The sequence below is a fragment of the Lygodium microphyllum genome, chromosome 18 (genome assembly GCF_053477565.2).
Source record: "Lygodium microphyllum isolate KBCC chromosome 18, Lygodium_microphyllum_v1.1.10, whole genome shotgun sequence".
In the NCBI taxonomy this organism is placed as follows: domain Eukaryota; kingdom Viridiplantae; phylum Streptophyta; class Polypodiopsida; order Schizaeales; family Lygodiaceae; genus Lygodium; species Lygodium microphyllum.
The window spans coordinates 65,946,319-65,966,622 of record NC_141152.1 but is presented as its reverse complement, the minus strand read 5'-3'; positions in this window follow the sequence as shown (position 1 = coordinate 65,966,622).

Genomic DNA, 20,304 nt, shown 5'->3' with positions numbered 1-20,304 from the left:
ACTTAACTCTATTGGGTAACTCAGCACAAACCAGTCTATCGTAGTGACATGCTTCAGAAGGTTTGAAAGACGACTCTAAAATTAGCAAAGTATGAGAATGTGGTAGCCCCCTCTTTTGGAATTCAATCACAGTAACATAGCCAGTAACCTTTCCAAAGAGATCCTTCCGCAACAACGTACACATCAAATTAGCATGCTTTTTATGAAACACGCGAGCAGTCAAATCCGGACGATCATAAGCACTTTGCCTAGGCAATAAAGCATTAGTAATCTCCAACCACTTTGGATTGCATGTCATTGTTATAAAAAGGTCAGGTTTTCCCTTACATTGCACTATAACCATGGCATCCTGATATAATTGATACATGTGCCTTGGTCCACCTATGAATGACGACGGTAAAACTATCCTCTTGCCAACAGAGGCACCAACAATCGGCATTGTCCCATCATCGTTTGCCCCCACCATGTCTGCCAAGCCTTTATAGGCCTCCGATCGTAACACTGATTGATTCTGGCGACACCAAGTTAACCTGCATTGCTCTATACTACAATAAGCATCAACAATAAATTGCTGCAATAGTCGACCAGCACACAATATGCACACCTCAGTATCTTCACGCACTTGAAGACGAAATGCATAAAACTGCATCTGGGTAACACAATTTTTATTGGACAATTCATATATATTAACAGGAACACTAACATTACTGTAGGGAACCTTTACATGCCAACCATCATCCCCCATAGGAAAAAGGAGAACATATAGCATTGGCATATATGCCCTATGCAAGTTTGAAATAGCAACACATCGACCACCCCGAGTGTAAACATGAATATCCCGACGATCAAGAGTACCCTCGTCACCCTGCCCTGGCATGATAGTTGCAACCTCAGTTGCTGCAGGAGCAGAGTATTGTTTACTGGTTCTTTGAATACCAAAAATACTCATTCTTAGTTCCTGCACGGGATTATTTTGCAATTGCAAATCCACTGACCTAAAAGCACATGCATATATGTTGTGTCGATGCATCATACATTGAAGCTCCCCTAGCAAGTTTGGTAATAAATCATGCATAACCCCCAGTCTATTAAGCAACTCATGCTCGGTATCATAAACATACAATTGTGCAAATCTTGGCCTTTCTTGACGTTGCACATCAGGAAGCAAAGTACCTATACAGTGATAAACAGAGCCATGCACTCTAAAGGTGTAACCATTCCCGATAACGGGTAGCTCATCAACATTAGCTCCGAGTGATACAAATGCAAGAGCGTTGTTGTATGCTCGTATGTTGTTTTTAAATATCCTACTCTGAGGGTGCATACCATGCAACAAATCATGCAATGGCTGCGGTGGATGTTGCAATGGCGGCAACATTACTTTTCCATTTCGACAACAGTGTCTTCCAAACAAAATCGACCCTTGAACCCGAGTCTCGCATCTCCACAACTTAGCTGAACACCTTTCACACATCAAACAAAGACTCCCCATGGAATGCACATCCGGCTCTTGAAATAGTAGTATTGACATTGCCAGGTGAACATCCGTTGCAGGCAAAGCATTTAAAATGGAGCACAATCCACCACTTTGGGGATCAAAAACAGCAATATTATGAACACGTGACTCATTAGCCCCAGAATTTTCCACATTGTGGTGATTTCCAAAATCTAAACCAACATGCTGTTCAACTGGCTCATTATCCCCATTTACAAATTCAACACGGTGAGACACACTCTCACAAACGACTTCACTAAGATTTCCCCCATGTTGGCACATAGACATTGAAGCATTATTAACATGTGACTCACATGATTAAGACCATTGCAACCACCCACTAATGGCAAAGCATTCGTCAAATCCACACCAAACTGTCGCTGGGCTTGAAATCCCCTAATGGCTCTATCCGATGATGGCAAAGCATTAGCCACATCTATACCAAACTGTGGTTGGCCTAGTTCACAATGACCATTTAGAATCTCCTCATGGAACGAATGGTTTTCAATGTCTCTTTGAATGGATCTACCATGATCTAAAAATCCTTTCCGAGCCCTGAGTCTAGCAACCTGTCGTCGCTCATACCTCGTGGAAGTAAGCATGTCCCTACGAACACGCAACACATAGTCTCTCCCAGTTGCTCGATGCGAACACCCCATATTGATCACTTAGCCACAAAACCTATTATCAACGTATACACACATTTAATATATAAATATGTAAATTTAAGATTAAATATCAAGACACAAAACCACTACAACCTAGTCAATGTATCTGTCTAAAAAGACACTACACCAGTCCATTAGAGAGAGAGAGAGAGAGAGAGAGAGAGAGAGAGAGAGAGAGAGAGCCTGGTGGCTAAGATAGAAGTAACCTTGGTAATTAACAAAAGAAAGTAAACATGCAACTGCAGAAACGACTATCAATACACTTTATCAAAGGCATGGTTTGATTTCTAAACTAAATGTATTGCGTACATTCGATGTACACAATATATCAAATCTAAATATACCAACCATCCTTGGAGTATCAAATCTGCTCCATATAAATATCAAGAAAGAGACATCACGTCATACATAACTTGATACATTTTACTCAAATACGCTTTGTTATATCAAAAGTGTTACACATCTTAGCACTTTTCATGTAGGCTTTACAAAAAAGAAGCAAATATTATCATAAAAAGTGCTAGCCCATGCACTTTAAAATACGCAACACAATCTGAACCTATAAGTTCCACCCTAAGCAATTTTTGCATATACATAGTCTCCTTACATGCGACCGTTCATCTGACGGCTCAATTGTTGCAACAAAGTATTAAACCTACTAACATTCATTTGAAACTGCAAGAACGGCAACCGACAACCCCTCTGGCAGATCACAGGTTCATTGTCATCTCCAAGCCCCCAAACGGAAGCCCACATATCGTTCACCAGCAGATTCATTAATCTGCTTGTCTCAGAAATAATTGCTGAAAGTGCCCTTACTTCACCACCCAGATCAGTCGACACTTGCTGGAGAACACCCTGCGTGTGTTTGGTCTTGCTGACAACACCATACAGACCTTTAGCCTGTTCATGTAACTCCGTTGAGTACATGGCAAGCGCACTATCAACACGCGTACATAAACTCGTCTGCATTTCCATCAACTCATTCATCTTGGCCTCAAGTTTTTTAAAGTCCGAAGCACCCGAAGTAGCCCTTGTGTTTCTTCGAATCTTTGCAGCTCTTGTACATTTAGCAACATGTATCTCTTGTCCCCTTGCCACCTCTTTCATTTTTCGCACATTCATTCTATTAGAGCTCATATGTTGGCTGCAATGAAACATATAAACAATCATCTCCAAAAATATAAATAGTAGCACTTTGACGTAATCACAATTAACAAAACTATCTTCCATACCCATGCGAATGAACCCAAGCTGGCAAGCGCCGAAGAGATGATGTTGTTGCCATTTTGTTTAATTCAACTGAATCCACTACATTCAATGGAGTCGAAAGCACTACATCGAGAATATCTCCTATGGCTTCGCTTTGTTCCATGGCTACACCAAACGTCAAGACATAAGTGATAGACATATTCACAACCTTCTTGAGAGTGAAGAACATGTTCCTATACATAAAGGTATCCCCAGTCTCGAAATACTGATTGGTGCCAATCCCACACGACACACAATAACTTACCAACTCACATTCGCAACCACAAACCCTAAACGCGCGAAAGAATATATGTACGCTACACATGAGTATTATCATGCACGCATGGCACTCACCAACTTCCAACCACGCATTGCCTAAAGGCCCTGCCAATGGATCTTCAATCATGTACATCTTCACTATCTTGAGAGAAAAGAACATGTCCTATACAGAAAGATATCCCCAGTCTCGAAATACTTATTGGTGTAAATCCCATAAGACACACTAACTTACCAACTCACATTCGCAACCACAAACCCTAAATGCACGAAAGAATATATGTACGTTACACATGAGTGCTATCATGCACACATGACGCTCACCAAGTACCAACCATACATTGTCTAAAGGCCATGCCATGTCGATCTTCATTCACGTACATCAGCACAATCTTGAGATAAAAGAACATCTCCTATATAGAAAGGTGTCCCCAATCTTGAAATACTTATTGGTGTCAATCCCATAGGACACACAATACCTTACCAACTCACATTCGCAACCACAAACCCTAAATGCATGAAAGAACACATAAGCCATCTAAGTATGAGACACAGAGAGAGAGGAGCGAGGAAGGCAAACTATACAAAACGTCGCAACATATCAAAGATACAATCATTCTATGTATCTAGTCCAATCTAAGTTACAAAAGTACATTAGCAAAATTGCTCAGTAATCAAGAGAGAAACATAGAGAAACAGAGAGAAAGAGGAACTATTAAAATGGATTAAAAGTAGTTTTATAATTTGGAAGACACATACGATGTGTTTCAAAATGAAGATTTTCATCAAACAATTCATTTAAGAAGTCTTGCAAGAATTACATATACAAGCAAACCACGACAAAGAAGCACTGGTTAACATTGCCAAAAACCTATTGTGAACCACTATTCAAAGAAGCAACGTTCTCTAGTGCATATCAAGGGCAATGATCTCCAGTGCCAGAAGATGAGCCTACACAGCGATTCATCTGCGTTAACATTGCTGAAAATCTATTCAAATAAACTTTCAAAGAAGTAAGTTGCACATCAAGAGCAATGTTCTCCGGTGCAACTAAGCTCTCGTTCTTGTGTGCAATCAGCTCACATACTCCATCCTCTATACGACCTGTACTATCAAGAATATCTTTTAGCTTCTCTTCTTGATCGTTCGAAGATCCAGCACACGGGCACCAATTTTTCTGAATATGCTCATAAATGTCACCTATACAACCCTTGATCTCTTCTAACTCGCCCTGTATAGTTACTGCATCAGCAAGGTGCCCTTCATATTTCTCATCCAACAGTCTCTCAATCCTCTGCAGTCGGTCACCAATGTTCTCAGAAATTGAAATCGAAGCTTTTTGACGTCGAAATAGTGTCTTCACTTGCTTTTCAATCCCATCCAGGCGATGAATAAACCTTAAGGAACCAACGGAACTATCATGCCCTGCAACATGCTTAAGTGCACGACGAACAGCCTTTTCCCTGTGGCCTCCTTTATTTTGTGTGCATTCATTCGCACGTTAGAAGTGCACTGTATAATATCTTCTACAGACATATTCTTGTTTGCTGTAGAAGCCTCCATACTGGACAAAAAGATGCGTTAGCCTTGAGGGATATATAAAATATTCACGAAATTTTAAAACAACAAAAACTACCATGTCTTATACTACCAAAGTTTAACTAACCCTCTCTCTCTGCTTGTCCCTCTCCCTCTCTATACACCTAACCAACCAACCAATGCACTAAGTAACCAACCTCTAAACTAAAGTAACCTACGAACTAAACAAACTAAACCAAGTAAGGTAAGCAACTAATCAGCCAAACTAAAGTAACTAAAGTAAACCAACAAAACTAACAACCTATTTAACTAACTAAGTTTCTAGTTAAAGTAACTAACCCATAACACATATATAAACTAAAACAAAAAAACAAACTAACCCTAAACTAAGACACAATGTTCTAAAGTAACTAAGCAACTAATCTAAGGTAAAACCTACTAAGTAACTAACCCATAACACATATATAAACTAAAATTAAAAAACAAACTAACCCTAAACTATATGCAAAAGCTAACTAACCCTAAACTAACTAACTAACTAAATAAATAAAGTAAGTTATAGTCTAATCAACTAACTAAATAAACTAACTAAACCAAATAACCACAAACAACCAAAACTAACTAAATAACTAAATAAACTAAATAACTAACTAAAAAATTTAAAAAAACTAAATAAACAACCAAAACTAACTAAACTAACTAATCACAAATCTAACCAAAGTAACTAACAACCTATTTAACTAACTAACTTACTCTCTCACTCACTCTCTCTCTCTCTCTCACTCACTCTCAAGTAACTAACACTCACTCACTCTCTCTCTCTCTCTCTCTCTCTCTCTCTCTCTCTCTCTCTCTCTCTCGTAACTAACACATACATAAACTAAAACAAAAAAGCAAATTAACTCTAAACTATATCTAAAGTAACTACTACCTTACTAACCCTAAACTATATCTAAAGTAACTAACACTCAATCTAAAGTAACTATTAACTAAATAAAGTAACTAAGTTATAGTCTAAAACTAACTAATCTAAATAACTAACTAAACAAACTAACAAAACTAAATAAACAACCAAAACTAACTAAACTAACTAACCACAAATCTAACCAAACTAACTAACAACCTATTTAACTAACAACCAATAAATATATCAAAACAAATTTACAACCTGAAAGAGAGAGAGAGAGAGAGAGAGAGATCACCGACCTCAAATAGCAATCCTGACAAACAAACTGCACAAAATAAATCAAAATACTAATAAATTAAACCATAGCAAGCAAACCTCCCTCTCTCTCTCTCTCTCTCTCTCTCTCTCTCTCTCTCTCTCTCTCTCTCTCTCTCTCTCTCTCAAGTAACTAACACATATAAACAAACAAAAAAGTAAATTAACTCTAAACTATATCTAAAGTAACTTCCTATTTAGTAAATTACCAAATATAACTAAATAACTAAATACACTAACTAAACCAACTAAACAACCAAAAATAACTAAATAAAATAACTACATAAACTGACTAAATAAATAAACTAAGTTCATGTAACATAGGACTAAAAGTTTACATGGGTATGCATGTAACTATTCATCCATGATTGTCTACCTAACTACTTACATACACATATACTATATCCAAATATACACACAAACACAATAACATGGATATTATTATAACCACACAATGGACTAAATAAACTAACTAACTAAATAAATAAACTAAGTTCATGTAACATAGGACTAAAAGTTTACATGGGTATGCATGTAACTATTCATCCATGATTGTCTACCTAACTACTTACATACACATATACTATATCCAAATATATACACAAACACAATAACATGGATATTATTATAACCACACAATGGACTAAATAAACTAACTAACTAAATAAATAAACTAAGTTATAGTCTAATCAACTAACTAAATAAACTAACTAAACCAAATAACCACAAACAACCAAAACTAACTAAATAACTAACTAAACTAAATAACTAACTAAACAAACTAACAAAACTAAATAAACAACCAAAACTAACTAACCTAACTAACCATAAATCTAACCAAACTAACTAACAACCAATAAATATATCAAAACAAATTTACAACCTGAAAGAGAGAGAGAGAGAGAGAGAGAGAGAGAGAGAGAGAGAGAGAGAGAGAGAGAGAGAGAGAGAGAGAGAGAGAGATCACCGACCTCAATTAGCAATCCTGACAAACAAACTGAACAAAATAAACCAAAATACCAATAAATTAAACCATACCAAGCAAACCTATTTAACTAACTAACTTACTATATTTAACTAACTAAACTAACTAAATTCGACAACTAATTAAACTAACTAAATTCGATAACTAACTAAACAGGATTGTTGGTTCAATCAAAGATGACGAACAGAGATGAACTAAATAAACTAAATAACTAACTAAATAAAACAACTAAACTAAATAAACAACCAAAACTAACTAAACTAACTAACCACAAATCTAACCAAACTAACTAACAACCTATTTCACTAACTAACTTACTATATTTAACTAACTAAATAAATTAACCCTAAACTAACACAAATAACTAAACTAACCAAGTAAACTAAATAAAATAAACTAACCCTAAACTAAATGCAAAGTAACTAACACACAAAAATAATTCAAACTAACTTATCTAATCAACTAACTAAATAAACTAACTAACCACAAATCTAACCAAACTAACTAACTAAACTAAATAAACTAACTAAACTAACTAAACCAAATAACCACAAACAACCAAAACTAACTAAACAACTAACTAAACTAACTAACAAAACAAACTAACTAACTAACTAATTAAACAAACTAACAAAACTAAATAAACAACCAAAACTAACTAAACTAACTATTTAAACCAATAACCTAATTATCTAACCAACAACCTAATTAACTAACCAACTTACTATTTAAACCAATAAATACATCAAAACACATTTACAACCTCTGAGAGAGAGAGAGAGAGATCACCGACTTGAAATACCAATCCTCACAAACAAACTGCACAAAATATAAACCAAAATACCAATAAATTAGACAATACCAAGCAAAGCAACCTCTCTCTCTCTCTCTCTCTCTCTCTCTCTCTCTCCTAAAACTAAAACAAACAAACTAAACCTAAACTATTAACTAAATAAACTAAATATAAACTAAAACAAAAGAACAAACTAACCCTAAACTATTAACTAAATTAACTAAATAACTAACTAAATAAACAACCAAAACTAACCAAACTAACTAACCACAAATCTAACCAAACTAACTAACAACCTATTTCACTAACTAACTTACTATATATTTAACTAAATAAACTAACCCTAAACTAACACAACTAACTAAACTAACTAAGTAAACTAAATAAAACAAGCTAACCCTAAACTAAATGTAAAGTAACTAACACACAAAAATAATTCAAACTAACTTATCTAATCAACTAACTAAATAAACTAACTAAACTAAATAAACAATCAAAACTAACTAAACCAACTAACCACAAATCTAATCAAACTAACTAACAACCTATTTAACTAACTAACTTACTATATTTAACTAACTAAATAAACTAACCCTAAACCAACACAACTAACTAAACTAACTAAATAACTAACTAAACAAACTAACAAAACTAAATAAACAACCAAAACTAACTAAACTAACTAACCACAAATCTAAACTAACTAAACCAAATAACCACAAACAACCAAAACTAACTAAATAACTAACTAAACAAACCAACCCTAAACTATTAACTAAATAAACTAAATAACTAACTAAATAAAACAACTAAACTAAATAAACAACCAAAACTAACCAAACTAACTAACCACAAATCTAACCAAACTAACTAACAACCTATTTCACTAACTAACTTACTATATATTTAACTAAATAAACTAACCCTAAACTAACAGAACTAACTAAACTAACCAAGTAAACTAAATAAAATAAACTAACCCTAAACTAAATGTAAAGTAACTAACACACAAAAATAATTCAAACTAACTTATCTAATCAACTAACTAAATAAACTAACTAAACTAAATAACTAACTAACTAACCACAAATCTAACCAAACTAACTAACTTACTATATTTAACTAACTAAACTAAGTAAACAATCAAAACTAACTAAATCAACTAACCACAAATCTAATCAAACTAACTAACAACCTATTTAACTAACTAACTTACTATATTTAACTAACTAAATAAACTAACCCTAAACCAACACAACTAACTAAACTAACTAAATTCGACAACTAACTAAACAGGATTGTTGGTTCAAAACGAACAGAGATGGCGGATTGAGGCACGTAGGTGATGGCGGTATTCATGGTGCGGCCCTTCAGTACTCACAAGTAATGTTCTGGGTGATTAGTTTTGAGTGCCGTTTTGAGAGCCATTAGCAGGCCGGTGAAAGGCAACTTTTCTCTCTCTTTCTCTCTCTCTCTCTCTCTCTCTCTCTCTTTCTCTCTCTCTCACGGTCGTTGGACAAGTGAACGGAAGCCATTGAACTGATGGGATGGTTGAGGGGCAGCGAGAGAGAGAGAGAGAGAGAGAGAGAGAGAGAGAGAGAGAGAGAGAGAATGGCTGAGGGTCTCTCTCTCTCTCTCTCTCTCTCTCTCTCTCTCTGTGCAGAAGTCAGACGCGCAGAAGTCAGATGGGCAGATGGGCGCGTTCTATCTCTCTCTCTCACACACCTATGTCTGTGATCTTGGTCGCTGCCACCATGCTCTCTCACACCTATGTCTCCCCCCTGCAGTCTCCTCGGCAGGCGCTCAAGCGCGCTGGACTCACAGGTAATGTTCAATACCGCTGCCCTGCCAATATCGACACCACTGGCCGTGCCCTGCCAATATCGACACCACTGGAGAGAGAGAGCTCTGTTGTCTCTCTCACGGCCAGTCGTGTGAGAGAGAGAGAGAGAGAGAGAGAGAGAGAGAGAGAGAGAGAGAGAGAGAGAGAGAGAGAGAGAGAATGGCTAGAGAGACAATGGATAGGGAGCCCGCATGATCCAGCCCGCATCCAGAGCATGATCCAGCCAGACATGCAGAAGTCCCACACGCACAGAGAGAGAGAGAGAGAGAGAGAGAGAGAGAGAGAGAGAGTAGGTACAAGTCCCACACACTCTGCACTACAACTGGAGTGTGAAAGCTTTCAGACGAATGACAATGGCTACAACAGTACCACACAGAATGGCCCTCCTGCACAGTACTACAACAGTACCACAGAATGAGCCTCCTGCCAGAATGGGCAACTGGACTGGTCGTGAGAGAGAGATAGAGAGAAGGCAAAAATGGCAAGAGAGAGAGAGAGAGAAAGAGAGGACTGACCTGCTGCCTAATGCTCGTTGGCCTGTCTGCTGCTTGCTCTTGGTGCCTGTTGGCCTGCCTCCTCCTGTCCCGTGAGAGTAAAGTGAGAGTGAGAGTGAGAATGAGAAGAGAAGAGAAGAGAAGGTGGTGGAAGGAGACCACGTTTCCTTCTACCCCCAATCATGTGACATAAATGGTCACTTACCTTTTTTTCTGCTCCCAATCATGTGACATAAATTGTCACTTTGGTTTGGTTTGGAAGTTAGGTTCGGGAGCACTGTGGTGGTTCGACACTTTCTCGAACGTGTAGCTCAAATAATAAAGTAGTATAGATGCAATCCTAAGAGGAGAGACTGAACTGGTCACATTCTTTTGAAAAGCGGGCTCAAAAGGATAGTTTGTGAAGAATATTTTGCTCATTCCAACAAATCCCCTCTTTAACATATACATGCAAGAATGAGATCCCAGTTTGTGTATGGCTTATGGATTGAAATATGATCCCATGGAAAGCTCATAATCCTACGTCCTTGAACATCTAGATAGGGCTGCTACCCGAAGCAGTGGCCACTAGACCACTTAGTGCAAATAGCACTAAAGTCTAGGCAAGAGCATAGTGTCAGGCTTTAGCAGTCAGCAGTCATGTCATTTCCTGTCTTTTCAAGTGTCGCCGGTCTCTTGCATGTGAGCCTCAGTCCGAGTAAGATAGGACATTTGGAGCTCTAGCACCAGTATGTCCATCTCCCGTAGATCTGCCTGCCCAGCATATATACTGCCCACTTTTACTTTTTGTGGCAGTTTTGACCTCCCGTCTGCAGCCAGCTTTTCTCCTTCGCTGGCGCGTCTTTCCTCTCGGGCAGCGGCTCCTCTTTTCTCCCTTAGGGTTTTTGGCTCTGGTCTTGTCTGCTGGGCCTTTTTCCTAGCAACAGCCTTGTATTCTCTCCTGTTCAATCAGCACTGCACAAGTTCCTGCATTTTCATCTCTCTCTCTCTATCTCTCTCTCTCTCTCTCTCTCTCTCTCTCTCTCTCTCATGTTGACGTGATGCCCTTACACTCTGACCTGATGCTGACATTTCCAGCTCTGACATTCGTTGATGCTGATGCGATGGTCCTGTAGCTGACAATGTTCCCAGCTCTGACATGGGCAGGACTGAAGCCCGGGAAAAACATGGGCAGGACTGAGAATGCAGGACATGGACAGGACTGAGAATGCATGACTAACATGTCTGAGAATGGAGGGCCTGTACCTGACAATGTTTCCAGCTCTGACATGGGCAGGACTGAAGCACAGGAAAACATGGGCAGGACTGAGAATGCAGGACATGAACAGGACTGAGAATGCATGACTAACATGTCTGAGAATGCAGGGCTGTCATGTCTGTGGGATTCAGCCAAGTGTACCTTTAGACGGGTGCAGGACTAAGTCATGTGCGTGCAGGCTGAGACAGTCTCCCCATACAGTGACACTTATGACAGTGATGCAGTGATTGGAATGTGATGACTGACCTGATGCAGTGATAATGATAGGACATTCTCTCGGTGATGTGATGCTGGCACTAAAACAGTGATTGACTGTCTTGAAAATGAGAGTGTTTTTTGCGACGGTGGCCTGCTTATTGTCTTTGAGGCTGTGGTGACCTGCTGCTCTGATGCAATAGTGACCATATGCAAGAGGAAGATCACATGCTGTGTAATACTCTGCAATAGTGCAACAATTACTGCAAGTTTAAGCTTGGCTGAAATTGGATTACTAGGATACAGCAGCGAGCATTGCACATAGCAATATTGTGAATGCATTTGTTGTAGGGAGGACATGCATATACAAATATGGATGAACCGGTATCACCAGGAAAACAAGGCGACCCCCCGGTGGAAGAACAATCCTTCCAAACCCCAGCAAAGCTCTATTGAAGACGTGGACGCAATGCATTCACAACCAACAAGCATTAAATGGTGCCCTAAGGTCACAAAAATTATTGAAAACAAAGTGCGGGGTATAGACAACATGAGGTTTTTCATAGGAGCTAAGATCAAAGAAATCTATGCATCAATACATGATAAAGTATTGCAGGACATGAAAGCAATCATTAGTGGATCGGAAAATGGGAAATATATTGAAATAAAAGTAGAATTACAGGCTGTAATGACAAATAAAATGGTGAAATTGAAAAGTGCTTGGAAGAATGAAATGGAAATGTTGAGAAACACACTGATACATGCATAATTGCCAACGATAGAGAAATAGATGGGTTGAAATCTCAGTTAGATGCTTGCAATATAGACAACAACATATAAGGAAAAACATGATATACATAAGTCATCACCGGTGGCACTTGAATTGGAAGAAGAGATGGAATGCCTTAAGAAGGACATACATCCATGGGCTGATCATAGTTTCCATGCATTTTAGAAGCGAGAGTTTCGAAAAATACTTGTAAACTATAATATAAATATTAATATGTATTTATGCATATAAATAAACATATACATATATATACTAAGCATGTTAGAGGCTAGAGTCATTGGACAATCTTGACTTTTATTACATGAATTCAAGATCCATAATTTGCATTGCACAATTTCATATCATTATCAATTTTACAAGCTATAACTTAGTATAACTTACATTATTTTGAAACGAAACAATTCCATATGTGGCATATGATCATATAACATAAAACTTGAATCAAAAGTATAATTTCATAACATTTGGTATTCACGAATCATGACTCAAAACTCAAAAGTCAAGTTTATGAGTCTTATAACAATTTGAGCAGTGGTAAATCACAGTAGATACATGATAATAGTAGATACATTTAAAAAAAGACAATCTAAAGACTCAACAGTTAAGACTAAATGTTAAAATGACAAGGGGTCACTTGTCAATCATGAAAAAATACATTAGTAAAGTGAAATCAAGCATCCATGAAAGTATCATCTATACTAATAGAGATGTCATCATGATCCTTCTCTTGCTTATCATTATCCACAATAGTTGATGAGTTAGAAGTATTAAAAGTGCTCTCTTGGAATAACTAAAGTGTTAGCTTCATTGATGGCTCTCAAACATTATGAAGCAATCTTATTGTACATGGTACAACTTGGTGTTATCATCTACTCACAAAGCATGGCATATATGTCGTGCTCCTTTGGTGAGATGTTTGAAATAAACTTCACTTTTTTTATATCAATATTGTTAATATTTACTTGTGTTTTATTTGACACAGAAATAGAAAAATATATAATCTTTAGAATTGGCATTCAAGTGTCAAAGACTATAAGCTATTAGAAAATTACAAATATCATCACCTACGCTAGGTCAAGATTAATAACATTTCTCTCAAGCAATTGAAGATTGCAATGACAAAAGATTAATCTTTTTAATTGAGTAATGATGAGCTTATTCCTTTTCTTTGTATGCAAAATGACCCAAGTACTCTAATTTCTCTCACAAGGACCTAAGCTACAGTCTTGTAAGAGCACTAGTATAACAATGTGATTCTATAAATCATCATTCAAATAGAAACACAAATGAAACCATAAGAAAAAAATTTGCAATGACAATAAATTATATAGATGATATCATGTATAATAAAGGATGCTTGGGATTGCAAACCAATGTTGGTGTACAATTTTCATATTTTTTTCACCATGAGATAGATTGAAGTTAAGTCCCTCTTAACTTTGTAGTCTCTACCAAAATGCAAGCTCTTATTACAGAATGTTAAGAGATTATCCTCAATCCTTTGAAATATGGACACATCGCTATCTATCACCTTTGTCATATACTCCATGAATCCCTCCTCTAGCTCCTCACTCGCACATTACCTATCATCTCACCAAAGAGGATACAAGTCATGGGCCACTACATGAATTAGTGTATAAAACCAATTCCATCTCCTCTTCCATACAACTATAATTTAAGTAATCCTAAAGAATTAAGATATCAAGATTAAACAAACATGTGAAATGTCATTTTAGGAACGGTTCGAATATAATATCAATTTGCAAAATAAAGAGTTACTTATCCAAGGGCAAAAGGTTGTTCCTTTTGAGAACCTCTCATATCTTATACATATACTCATAAAGAAGTTCCATGGTGCTACCCTCCATGTCACTGATGTGTAGCATTGTGTAGATAGGATTAAGAGTTCTCACCATTGCCTGCACCTTTGTCCACTAAGTATCATTCATGGCACTGCGTTGAAATGCCATAGTCTTTGGATAATCGTACTCATCCCACTGCATAAACTCATCAAATCATATAGTGCGTACCAACTCCTTGTGGGTACACATCAATCTCTCAAGCACAATGACAATTAGGCAAATCTCGTGGTAGAGGGTTTTAAGAGCTTAAGGTGGCAAAACGAGTGAAAGATGATAAGGACTTTGAACCTCCTCCTCACAACATTGACTATACTTATAGCCATCCTGAAAATGGTCTCAATCCACTGAAATTTACTTGTATTCTCAATCAAAAGATCAATAGAATGAGAAGCACATAGCATCCATACAATGGCTAGAAACTCCTCATCTAATATGCTGCCCATGGAGACATAAATGCTTCCATTATTAGTCACAACCTACACAACATATTCAGTCCCAATTTGCAAGATGATATCCTGCAAGTGTTGCCATATAAATGCACATGTCATAGTAAGGCCTAGCAAAGAGGCATCAATGACCTTTACAAACATAGTGCCCTTACAATATGAGACCATGAAATTATATGCATTTCTTATACGGACATCAAACCATCCATCACACAATATGGTGTATCCATACTTCTTCCATGCATCTCTTAATGGCTCCAACTAAACCCTAATGTATGCCTTCTTCTTCTTGAGCTCTCGTGTGCATAATGCCTCTGAGGATGGCTCCTCCCATTCACATCCAATGTGACTAATGATTGTTATGGTTCTTTTCCATTGCTTTCTTTTAGCCACATGGAAGGGAATGACACACCTAATGAATAATCTCATTAACTCTTGAGTTGCCTCAACTATGGCTTGCTTTTGCACAACAGCTTGTATGCTAGCCCTCTATAATGGACCTTTAGAAACACCTGAAACATCAAGTTGAGGCAAAGGAGTCCTCGTTATATGTGAGTCAGAGAGACTGAAACTGAAACTAAGACACTTGTAGTAGAAGTTGATGCAACCCTACTTCTCTTTGATGGGCCAACTACAGATGGTACCCTCTTATTGAGTTGTGGCTAAGTCTTGGTCTTGTTCTGCATCAACCATTGAAAGACCAAGCCGTTGCCTCCTCCATAGATTAAGAGAGAGCTTCACATCTCTAGCCACATTTGCACATGGAGCTATATCCCTTCTCGACAGATGAGCTTGATGGTCTTTGATCTTAGTGACACTCCATGTTTTCACCATGCCACAATAAATGCATTTTCATTTTTTAGAACCCCTCATAGGAATTTAAAAGAGTAACATGGCAACAATTAGGATCAAGAGCCATTGTAATTTGTTAGCTATAAGCTACCCAAACATCAAAGAAACAATACTTAAGGCTACAATAGTGTGCAAATGGCTAGGAAGATTTGAAATATATTATCTCTTAGCCAAAAATTGCAAAAATTCATGTCTAAATTTTGTAACAAAACAGACTGAATGATCACAAACAAATGGTATACAAGGCTGAAATAGTGTGCACATGACTAGCAAGACAAAAAAATTCATATAACTTGGGCTAAATTTTGAGGAATTCAGCTTTGAAAACTGCAGGAAAATGGGCTAAATGTTCACAATTGAAGCTTACCTTTCGAGAAGAGAGCCTTCAGTGTTGCTGAGGTGACCACGGGCTGGTGCGCAACAGTTGGGGGGCTGGGGTAGATTTATAGTAGTTCGTGTAGGTGCAATAAGCAAAAACGATTAGGGAGGAGGTGAAATGTGCATGCGGAAATGAAAATGCAGCCTGAAAAGGTTTACCCTACCCTTCCCCACACCTACTAGAAACGATGCTTCCAAAAAATAGAAATAGCTAGAAACAGTCATCCCATTTCAGTAGCCCCAAAACGCCCTCTTTGGAAACTAAGGGCTGGTGTAGTTGAAGGGGCAAGAAAGAAGATGGAAACAATGGAGAATGTCACTAAAGAAAACACTCAACGAATTGAGGTTGGAAAAAAGAACAAAGGAGGGCATGTGAGCACAGTTGAAGTGATGAATGCGACCATAGGAGAAGCAAGTTGGAAAATCTGAGCACCCCAAATTTGTGTAGTAGAATGGGCTGAAAAAGGCACTCCACAAAAAGATGCAATATCTCTAAGTGAGAAAATGGAGGCAAAAGAGATATCATTCTAGATGCATGGAGAGTCAGAGACCCAATGGATAAGAGAGGGTGTATCCTTATGCCAAAACTTGAAAACATGGACAAGAAGAAAGCCTTTCTCACCAAATGAGGGGCCCTCAAGGGAGAAAAAATATAGCTTGATGAGGATTTGATAATTGCTCAACTAGAATATCAAAAAGCCACCATGCCCAAGATATTGGAGGCACATAAAGAGGAAAAGTATACAATGTACAAAGATGGTAGGATAATTATTGTAGAAGGTCAATCACAATGACAATGCATAGCCTCTGAGACACTTAGGATGTTAGTCTGAAACTACAATGGAGCACTACATTTGGATGCAAGATATCGAAATATGGACATAGCCATGTATACAGAAACATACCAATGCAAAGGGAGCCAACTACTAAATGTTCAAGGATACAGATGTGCATTCCCTCCACAAGCTAGAAAATTTAGTAGCACTCGAGGATCTGGGGGTTTGGCCATATTTTTTCGAGAGGGTCTCAGAGATGTTGCGCAAGTGACACACAAAGATGAAGATGCACAATAATTGTGAATCAGTATACACATAGGGAGACTGCATGACATGTTCGTTGCCATATGCTACATTCTATCTAGAAACTCGAGCTATGCTTCACAAGATGGATCACCATGTAATGCATTGCATGAGGATATCATGAGATATGCTAGCTTGGGAGACCTACTTTTGGCAAGGGATTTCAGTGCCCAAATTGGGGCCAAACACACTGACTTTTATATATAGAAAGACACCATGTTCAAAGAGATTGATGCAAATGAGCTGGATCTACACAGGATGGCCCAAAACAAAGAAGTAAGCAACTATGGGACACACTAGCTAGCTTCAAGAAGTACACATAGATTTGTCATTTCAATGGTCTCTCATGTTGGCCAAGACCATATGTCCTCACGTGTTGGAACCATAAGCGAGGGGCAAGTACAATGTACTACCTAATAGAATCACCATCACTAATACCAAACATCAAAAACTTAGAGATCTCGGGCTGATTGGATAGCAACATATCATGCCATCTTGACCTTTGTAGTCTCTTGCAGGCACATGAGGGACATGGTACCATAGCCCCCCAAACACCCCAAACATCACTTTGTGGAGGAGACTTCATATTTGTATAATGGATTTGAGTTTTGATTTTGATTTGGTCTTTGATTTTAAGTTTGATTTTTCTTGCCTTGTCCTTGCTACCCCCTCTAAGGAAACAACAACCTCTATGGAGAATGAATGAGGAAACTAATCAAACAGTCGAGACGTCTTTGTTGCTGATTTTATGGGAATCTAGATTTTTTGAACTTGTATAAACACAACCCTATTTGCACCATAATGCAGTAGCCAATACTCAAAGTCATAGAACATAGGCATGGAGGGCTATGAGATCACATGGTGCACAAAGTGGAAGTATTTTCGAGGTAGCTTGTTTAGAAATAATGTGGCCTACTCATCAAGGGACTTAGGATCCCTTGCAATGGAGAATTTAGCAAGAAGTCACTAATACTCAGCTAATTTGACCTTAGGTAATCTCGATCAATGATTTTGAAATTTTGAAGCTCATGGTTGAGATTTACAGAACACATCCTATCTTGAGCCACATAGTGGTTAGTTAGGTGTTCCCACCACTCTGATGCTAGGTCAAAGTGTTGTAGCTGTGAGTAGAATTCAAGTAAAAGACCTTGCATCAGCTCAATAATAGTGCATGCATTTCTAGCCTTCCATGAGACCTCAAGTGTGGAACAAGTCACAGGACTAGTTGGGGTTCGAACCCCTATACAAGATCTTGTAAGTTCTATGAGTCAAGAACATCCCTCGTTAAATTCGACCAAGTGGTATAGTTAGACCCATTAAAATGAGTCTTGTCAATAAAAGAAAGCTTGGTGGATGAGAATGAAAAAGTGAGGTATCTAAGAATAAGGAAGGTAGTAAGGATAGGGAGGGAGATAGTATGGATCGACAAAAAAATCAAAAGAGGAACCCACAAGTACCTATAGTGTAGGAATCTGGACTCTAAAACTCTATGTCATTATCCATTAAGACATAGTAGCATAATCACAAGGCCGACTAGAAATTGCCATGGAGGCAAACTATGGTATTAACTAGTCAACACCTGGGTAAGCAAGAATAAGGACCCCATGCTAGGGGTAACACATAGGTGTATAGAATGGAGCTAAGACTCCCCCAAAGGTGCATGAGCACAACTCAAAACTGAAGGTGCAAAGGTCCTAAAAGTTGTGCCTATATTTGAATAACCCCCCGATGTGGTGTGTATAAGGCCATGTGGTGTCTGATATGCAATGTGAATGGTGTAAAAGGTAAAAGTGATGCAACAAAAGAAGTTGGTAAGATGGGTGGATTTTGGAATGAAGATACATTAAGCCAATTTTGATTAATGGATGGAAATTGAAATGATAAAGAAGGAGCGTAATGCGTGGAAGAAGAAAGATTGTACTCATCCTAACTTTGAGAAGCAAAATTGAAAGAAGGAAAGGAAGACAAAGAGTTTCAATGGGAGATTTTCCATGATCAACATATGGCACTCTAGCTTTATCTTGACCTTTACCAAAATGCTACATAGGCGATAAAGAAATAGAAATAGAAGAAGAGACAAAAGTAGAGACTTGTGTACCTTGCACCAAAGAAGAAGAGATACGCTGAAAGTAGAAAACATACTCCATATCTCTTTTCCCAAGAGGGGGGTCCCATCCCTAATGGAGGTCTCGACGGCCCTACAATATCATCACATTTACATACAACATCTGACAAGAAATAATCAAGTATGCCTTCTTCACACAGCTTTTATTTAAAGGTCTGTTGACTCAAAGCTTCCTAGCTCTATGAACCAAGATTAACTACAACTCCTCATTTGTGATGGAAGAATAATGTGTGTCTCCCATGTAGACCGTTTCGAAACCTTGTGGAGTTGGCAATGGATGCCACTCTTGCTTAGTTCTCAGCATAGATTGCTTTTGGGAACTGAGAGGGAGTGGAAGTATTCAATGTCTATCTTCCATTCTGTAGTTTGTGCTTCTCAGGTGAGCTTCTTAATCAATGTCCTAGGCTTCTTTAGTGAGTACCTGGCTCTAATACCATGTGAGGAAATGCTCTATCATAGAAAACACAACAATCATATGATAAATGCACTAACTAATTAACAACACAGTTAGGGTTAGGACAACGAAGAGCAAATGTTTCATAGGGATGTGAAATTTATGAAATGCTTTAATCTTGCTAGTAACATTTGATTGACTTAATAATCAAATGTGAAAGGTTGTAAGACATGTGCAAGGTCGTAAGGCACATGTGATACACATGGCAATAATTTCATAATGATAAACTAGGAACCCCAAGAAGTCAATGTCAAAGGTAAAAGTTGTGACAAGTTATACTAGCTGGGCTTCTTTGGTTA